Raw genomic sequence first — 8,454 nt, 5'->3', positions numbered from 1 at the left:
CATCCTTACTGTGGACCCATCACCAGGTTGCTACTCACTTCCCAGCCCATTTAATCCTTGTAACAACCCCAGGGATGCTTTTTGGTTACACCCACTTTATAGAAGAGAAAGCTGAGGCTTCAGAAGATGAGGTCATCATTGCCCAAGGTCACACAGCTGGGAAGTATCAGCAATTAGACCCCAGTTGTTTGGCTCCAGAGCCTGTGTTCTCCCATCTTTGGAAGAATTCCTTGTCACTCTGCGTATACTCTCTCCCCTGAGGCAAGTTTCCCTGCTTCTCCTGTCTTTCAGGAAGAGAAGTTACTTTTGTCTCATTCTGCACAATGACATAATTCTTTACAAGTCTGCCTCCTGCTCTCCTTGAGGATAGGGACCTCTGTGTCCTGCCCACTTCTCCTGGCCCCCTGCAGGTGCTTAATAAATATCTGTTGGCTAAATGAAAGCCCCAAATAGTAACATTATTTTATTGAATGGGGTGAACTGTTTGTGTAGACGGGTACCTGTGATCACAAACTCACATTGGAGAGCGGTGTGTATTCCATCACAAAGTTTAGACAATGAATTTGGGAACCTTCCAGTCTCCAAATGGTTGATGAGAAACAGTGACGTAGCTCTCAGATAAGACCCAGAGTCTGGCTTTCATTTCACTCTGCAAGACCAACTTTGGAGAGGCCCAGACTGGGGATAATCATTTCAGACAGCGGCTCTAGCTCCCATCTGGAGGCAAAGAACCTCAGTACTTTTCCATGCCAGGATCCAACTCCAGATCCACCCTGCTCTGCCACAAACCTAACTGGGCAGGTCTCGTCTATCTCAGCAAATCATCTTCAGAGCGTTCCTTTTAGGCAGGCTCACCCTGGCTAATCCGGGAAGAGGCTGGAGAAACTCCCATCCAAAGTGGAGCCACAGGCAAAACTAGAAAGTGGCAGAGGAAGCGTGTTTCTCCTTGTCATACTACTCTTCACGGCCCTCTCCCTCTACATGGTAAGTTTCTTTGATTCTTCCCTGGTTCTCTAGGTCCCATCAAGGAGCCTGACTTCATTTAACTGCCAACTTCTCTGTCAGCTCACAAGGGCCTGAGATGTGACTGTGTCCTTGGGGAAAGAGCCAAAGAAGTAAATCTCGAATGGTGGAATTTCTGTTACCCATTACCATAACAGGCGGTGGGGAGGATGAGGGTTCCCATTTACTGAGCCCTGTATTTCAAGAGCTCGGCAACCGTCGTATTGTTTAATCTTCTCAACGGCCTTGGAAGGAAAATTCTATTATTTCAGTGTTTCAGGTCAGGCTAACTGAGACTCAGAGAAATTACACACCTCCGTCTTTTAACAAGGGGTAGAGCCAGGAATTTGAACTGACGTATGTGCTTGCTCGTAACCACTATGCTAAGAACCCCACGGGACAGGCAAAATAATGGCTGCCAAAAGATGTTCATATTCTAATCCTCAGAATCCATGAAGGTGTTACCTGGCACGGTAAAAGGGACTTGGCAGATGCGATTCAGTGAAGGCCCTTGAGATGGGGCAATTATCCTGAATCATAGTCACAGGGGTTCTTCTAAGAGGGAGGCAGGAGGGTCAGACAGAGTTGTAGTGGTGGAAGCAGAGGGCAGAGTGATGTGATTCCTGGAAGGGGCCACAGGGCGAGCAGCGGGGGCAGCCCCTAGAAGCTGGAACAGGTCAGTGGCGAATTCTCCCCTAGGCCCTCCAGAGGGAGCACAGCTTTGCTGACACCTTAATCTTAGCCCCCTGAGACAGTTTGGTTGGACTTCTGACGTCTAGAACTGTAAGCTAAGGAATCTGTGTTGTTCTAAGCCCTGAAGTTTATGGTAGTTTGTCATAGGAGCCCTAGGAAACCCACGGGGCTGGCCAACTCAGCCATGTAGGCAGATGTTTATGTCACCTACCTTTTCAGCTAAGCGTCCACCATATGTCTCTTCTCTAAGAGGCTCCGTGATACAGCCTGCGCCATGGATTTAGAAAGAAGGCAGGATTTCATCAGATCTGTCTCTCGTTTCTGAGTCCTCTGCCGCTTACGAGCTGTGTGACCCTGGATAGATGTCTCGTCCTCTCTGAGCCTCAGTTTCCAAATCCTCTGTAAAACAGTTTCCAAATCCTCTGTAAAAACTCCTACTCTGCGGACTGTCATGAGAGTCAGGTGAGACAGGATGTGGCCGAGTGCCTTGTCAATGGCCCAGTGTCATCTGAACACGAGTCGCTTGGCACGTTAGCTTGACCGTTTCTGGAAGTCTGGATTCTAAGAGGAGAGAGTGCTGCTCTGAGCCTTCTCCTAGCAAACGTTTGTATCTGTTCCAGCTGAGTGGGCAAGTAACAGTTTAAAGTATTAGACTGTCTCTGCTTGGTGACTAGACCTCAATCTGTAAGGAAGTGAAGCTGAAAACCTACTTAGAGGAACAGATCATCATGTGGAACTCACATAGGTGCTCAAGACCGTGTGTTCAAGGATTTTCACTGCTGATTATTTAGAATGGGGAAAATGGTTACCAACCTGAATATGTCCCCGGTAGAAGATAGTTAAGTCATGGTGCAGGCTTGTGCCGAGATGCTACGTGGTCACGAAAAAGGAGATAGAGCTGACAGGGAAGACTAGCCAAGATGTATCATGAATTAAGAGAGGCAAAAGACTGGGCATTATGATGCCACACAATTTTTTTTTAAAGCTATAGACACACATGTATTTGCTTATGCATAGAAAGTGTATGTGAGGGGGCACTGGGTGGCTCAGTCACTTGAAAGTCCGACTCTTGATTTCAGCTCAGGGCATGATCTTGGAGTTGTAGGATTGAGTCCCATGTTCATCTCCACTCTCAGCAGGGAGTCTGCTTGGAGTTCTCTCTCTCTCCCCATCCCCGGCCCTTCCCCTGTTCGTGCTCACTCACTTTCTCTCTCTCTCTCTCTCTCTGTCTCTCTAAAAAAAAAAGAACATGTTATGAGAGGAATGAAACCAAACTGTGGTTGCCCTTAGAAATCGAAAAGCAGTGTGTGTATGTGCTAAGAAAAAAAAAAAAAAGGAGTCCAGGAGCCTTGTGTATTGTCCCCCAGGAGCACACGCTCCCTTGCCCCTGTGTCTTCCCCCATCGGCCACTCTTTTGCTCCATTCTGAGCCAGTGACCCCTTGCTCCCATTCACTCCGGAGGAGGGCTCATTTCTAAACCCTTGAGAAGCTGAGCAATGTCTCCACTGTGTGACTCTTGCCAAAGTCAGCAGTAATTACATACGTACGTGTACTTGTAACATGTGCCTCATCTGGAGCGGATCCCATTAGTCACTGGGAAGGGATGTGCTCACAGGCAGGTTTCACTCGTGACATACTGGCCCAGCCTTTCGGAAGGTTGCATCAGGTCTGGGTGGCAGAGAAATTGTGCTCATACAGTGCAAAGTGAAATTGGGTAGGTGGACTATTGGTTTAAATGAAACCATTTGGATTCAATTTCCAAAAAAATGCTTCAGAAATGATGTCTCTACCTCAGTTACCACTGTAAGTGGGCCTGTGTAGACGAGTCAGACAGTCCAGAACGGAGCTCATGAGGACCTCCTGACTTTAGGGTGCCTGATCTTGAGGCCCCTGAGCACAGAGAGCCAGCAAGTCTCACTCCTTATCACCCTGATTCTTTGGTGCCCCATCCTCTAGAACCTTCCTCTATGTCCCATCTGCAGGTCATCCAGCTGCTTCCTAACTGGTGTCCTGCTTCCAGGCTGTCCCCCTTGAATGCGTTCTCCATGTCGCACGGTCAGCGGTGTGACACACAGACCTGAGCCGTGGTTCCCCAGGGCCCTCAGCATCGAGTCTGGACTTCTTGCCCAGGAAACAGGACTTCATGAGCGGGTGGGGGGGGTCCCTCTGATGTGCTCAGCCTTGTTACTCATGGCTCTCTCAGGCTCCAGGCCCTGTCATGCTTCCGTGGTCTCTTTTCCATCAAGGATGAGACCTTTCCCAGAAGCTCCCCGTAAACTTCCTTGATAGCTCCCTTGCCAGAACTGGGTCACATGCTCATTCCGAAACCCATGACTGGCAAGGGCCCTCGAGACTGGTGTAGACTTTCAGGAGTCACTGGGGTTGGCGCAGACCCCTGAATCAGATGGAGCCTCTGCCAATAGGAAGAAGAGGCCGGTGCACCCAGTAGGCACCTAGAGCAGCCCCCCCCCCACCACCCCAGGTACAGGGAGGCTGTCAGTTTCCACCAAGGCAGAAAGCTGGCTGCAGAGAGAGCACAAGAGGGAAGCTCCCTGGTTTGCTGTCCACCTTCCTTCCTTTTTAGTGCTGAGCGGCATTCCTGTTTTTCCAGTGAGTTTCCTTTTTTACTTAAACTAGTCTAATGAGTTTATGTTTCTTGCAACGCAAGGATCCAAAGAGAATCCCTCTGATGCTCTTGAGCGGACAGCAGTGCCGGAGGCCAGGCACAGATGCCCTGACCCTCTCTCGGTGAAGCGATTGCATTGAAACCCCCAGCAGCAAGCACCGGGGCCCTGTGTGACCCGGATTCCAGGAAACCCATTCACTTCTAGGGTAAGTGAGTGACAGCCATAGCAAGCCAGCCCCCTACAGTGCTGACTCAGTGCTGGGCACTGTTCTACATAGTTTACAATTTCTGTCTCAGTAATCACCCTCATAACCACAGGAAGGAGGTATTATATTCCCCCCTTTTACAGACTAGGAAACTGAGACCCAGAGACGTTAAGTGACTTGATCAAGCTCACTCAGCTGGTAGGTGGTGGCGTGTGGCTGGGAACCCAGGCTGCCTGTAGTCCGGGCACCCACACCCTTCTCTACCCTGGCTCTCCTGCTAGTGTGGCTTGCGATGCTCTTAGGGACTTCCGATCCAGGTTTGGAGGATGGGAGATGAGCCTGGGGACCGAGATTCAGCTGTCCCTGGCTGGGAAGGGCCCACAGAAGAACACGACAGTGTCTTCCATTCATTCCTCACACACTGCTGGAGTGAGCTAATACTTCGTGATAGTGATGAAAGGGGTTTCTTCCCCTTTCCTTTTTGCTCTTTCAGCCAGTGGCTCTTCTTATTTCGGGGTGAACCAGATTCACCAGAAAAGCAGAGATAATGTTTTGAGTTTTAAGAATCAGGTCTTTGGGGTTGTAAGAACCTGAGCTCTGAGTTTCAAAAGTGGGAGCCCTGGGTGTAATGTTTATGTCATTAACAAAAGGTTTTGGGACTAAGCAAGATCCAACAACCACTTGCCCAGGCCCAGATAGGATCAGGTGTCTCTGGGCTGGGGGTCCACGTAGAGGGGCAGACGAGAGGGAAACAGCTATGATGATGTGGGCTCCAGAGAGGTGAGTGGTGGCCACGGCAATGGTCCTGTGGCAGCTCTGAGAGTGGGTGTGGGCTGGGGGGAGCCTCGGAGGATGTTTGTCCTTCACCCAGGGTGGTACCAGAGGGCATGGTCACATGGAGTGGCGACAGCCCTGCAGCAATTTCCCTGGCCCTGCCAATGTACCCCATGGGCCTAAGAGGAGGGCAGAAGAAGCTGAGAGAAGAAAGAGGGAGAAGCTGGGTGAAGAGAGGGCGTCCAGGAGGCGAGGAAGGCATGTCTGCCATCCGGAAGACAGAAATGAGGCCATGTCAGCAGGTGCCAGAGAAGAGCAGATTGCTGCTGGCCCCTGCCCAGGTCTTGGCACATTGTGAGCTCCCTTCACCAAAAAAAGAAATATAGATACAACTTAGAACAAGCAGTAGGGAGACTCTGATTAATTGTGATCTTCTCCTACCCAGCAAAGTGGGGACTTGAAATCGAAATTAAGCCTAGTTCTGAAAACTGAGGTTATGTCTCTTGTACACTCCACAATGCAGACTGAGCATCCTGCCTGCTTCCCGGCTGTTCCTAAAAAGGCTTTGCACGTTCAGCTCGGCTCTCTGGTACATTTCGGCATGAAGGAGGTTAATAAGGTTCTTCAAGAGAAACGGAAGAAGAGAGCATGGAACAGAGGAACGGTACCCCTGCATGTTCTGCATCCTCTTTCAGGCAGCCCTCCCGGCTTCATAGTGACCCTCTATCAGCCCCCGACCAACAGTGTGCTGCCTTCACCAGACCTGTCATGCAAATAATTGTGTGTTCAATATTACACTGTGCTGTCTAGGTAGTTGCTGTCTTTGTCCGTGACATTTAGGGCGCTTTACACCAGAGTTTTGCAACCTTGCCACTATAGACATCTGGGTGGGATAAGTCTTTGTCGTGGGGGCTGCCCTGAGCACTGTAGGATGGTTAGCAGCTTCCCTGAACCTCTACCTACTAGATGCCAGTAGCAACACCCCTCTCAAATTCTGACAACCAAAAATGACTCCAGACATTGTCAAACGTCTCTGGGGGGAAGGGGGATTCACCACCCACCCCCATTAAGAACCACTGCTTAGAATACTGCATACAGGATCCCCAGCATGTGCTTTTTGCTCTGAAGTTGTTGTCAGTGAAGATAGATGGCAAAATCTAACCAGAGAATTAGTGGCCTGGAAGTCAGAAGTCCCGGGGTCAAGTCCCACTTCCCACCTGTGTGCCCTTAAGCAAATTATATAGCCTCTCTGAGCTTCAGGTTTCCCCGATGAGTATTGGGGATAATCAACAAGGAAAGGGATTTGAGTCTGTTTTGTTCACTCCTGTATCCCCAATTAATCTAGAATAGTACATACTACATAGTAAGTGCTCCATAAAAATGTGTTGACTGACTGAATTTCTGCCCTGCTTCCCTCCCAGGGCTTCTGCAGGGTTCAGATGAAAAACTCTGTGCAAACTTCCATCATTGAGGGATCATGGAAAATATTGCACCCTGTCCAAACTCAGAACACAGATGCCACTGGCTGGCATTTTCTGAACTAATTTTATAAACACGTAAGGATTCATAATAGCCAAATACTGGAAACAACCTACATGTCCTTGGATAGATGAGTGGTTAAACTGTGGTAGATCCACACCGTGGTGGAATACTATGTAGCAATAAAAAGGAACAGCTCCTCGAGGCATGCAGCAATCTGGATGGCTCTCAAGGGAAGCATGCTGAGTTAAAAAAGCCAATCTCGAAAGGTCCCATACTGTATGATTCCATTCATAGAATATTCTTGAAATCACCAAATTTTGGAGATGAAGAAACATTGCCAGGGGTTGTGGTTGTGCCAGCATGGGTGCGGCTTCCACTGCGCAGCATGATGGAGCTTGTGGGAACGGGACAGTTCTGGATACTGAGGGGGAGGGGCTGGTTACATGAACCTGTACACATGATAGAACTGCACAGCCCTACACACAGATAGACTCACACACAAATGAATAGAGGTGGACCCGGAAATCCAAATAAGTTCTGTGGGTTGTACCAATGTCAATTTCAACGTCAATCTCCTGGCTGCACTACTGCTCCAAGGACTGGGTGAGGGACACACAAGACCTCCCCGGGAATTTTTTTTTTTTTTTTGCAATTTCCTATGAATCTGTTATTATTTCAAAATAAAGATTTGAATCTGAGGAAAACAAATACCCAGGGACAAAAGGGAAGAAAGAATTCCCTAAAACATGTGCAGCATAAAAATAGTTAAATTCCCCAGATCACTAGAGGAGGTGAGAGACTCAGACCACTAACTCAAGCTGGCAGGAAATGGAACTATTTTTCCATGACTCAGCCAGATTTATCTTAGGAGCCCCTATTCTGCCAGGTGGCAGAAATGCTTTCCTTCTCCCTCCCCTCACCCCCTGCTGGGGTTGCATCTAAATTCTGAAGCCTTGTGTCATGCCAAAGCCTCCTAGGGGCACATCTGGTGTGGATGCCATCCATCCCTGTCCCCACACTGGTTGCTGGGCTGTTGGTCCCGGCAAGTCCATGCTGAGCCTGAGGGAACTCTCACAGGACAAGTCACTACCTGGTATCTTCTGACTCACATGTAGTCCACAGATACATTTCATTTGATCCATAGCGTATTTTAAAAGATCACTTGCCAATATCTGAAATGGGAATTTTCACATAAGCATCTAGATATTTGAAAGAAAAACAAGATATTGGTGTCTTGTAAAAAATATGTTCATGTTTTGTAAAAAATAATATTTTCATGTCTGGTAAAAAATAATATTTTCATGTTTTGTAAAAAATAATAAAGATTTTCATGTTTTGTAAAAAAAAATCTAGAAATTGGAGCAGATCATTCTGGGGACACATCCCGATGGGGCAGCAATCCCACTGCCTGGTGGCTGCCCAGTACACCAAGCATGCTCACCGTCAGCTTGCCACAGTCCCCACCATTCCCTATTAGGGGGGCCTGGCTCACTCATTTGCAAAATCTGCCTAGCCCACATAGTCGCTTGAGTTGGCAACCTCACTCTTTCCTATTTCGGTGTCACTTTTGGGTCCCTGGGGCCCATTTTTCTCCTGCTCCTTGTTGGGGTGCAGAAGAGTGCTGTGGAGCTGTCTCAGACCCATCTGCCTTGATTTATCAAATGGCCATTC

The 8,454-nt window shown here is 48.6% G+C and overlaps 1 long non-coding RNA gene across 1 annotated transcript; it reads left to right on the top strand.

Annotated features, from left to right (window-relative positions):
- Positions 1-348: 348 nt before the first annotated feature.
- Positions 349-8,061, top strand: LOC113936025. Its single transcript, XR_003524183.2, has 3 exons — positions 349-984; positions 4,364-4,527; positions 5,825-8,061. It is a non-coding gene; the product is annotated as an uncharacterized LOC113936025 (long non-coding RNA).
- The last annotated feature ends 393 nt before the right edge of the window (positions 8,062-8,454 follow it).

The sequence above is a fragment of the Zalophus californianus genome, chromosome 4 (assembly GCF_009762305.2).
Source record: "Zalophus californianus isolate mZalCal1 chromosome 4, mZalCal1.pri.v2, whole genome shotgun sequence".
NCBI lineage: Eukaryota > Metazoa > Chordata > Mammalia > Carnivora > Otariidae > Zalophus > Zalophus californianus.
The sequence above is the reverse complement of the archived record's forward strand: the minus strand, read 5'-3'. Positions and strand labels throughout refer to the sequence as shown.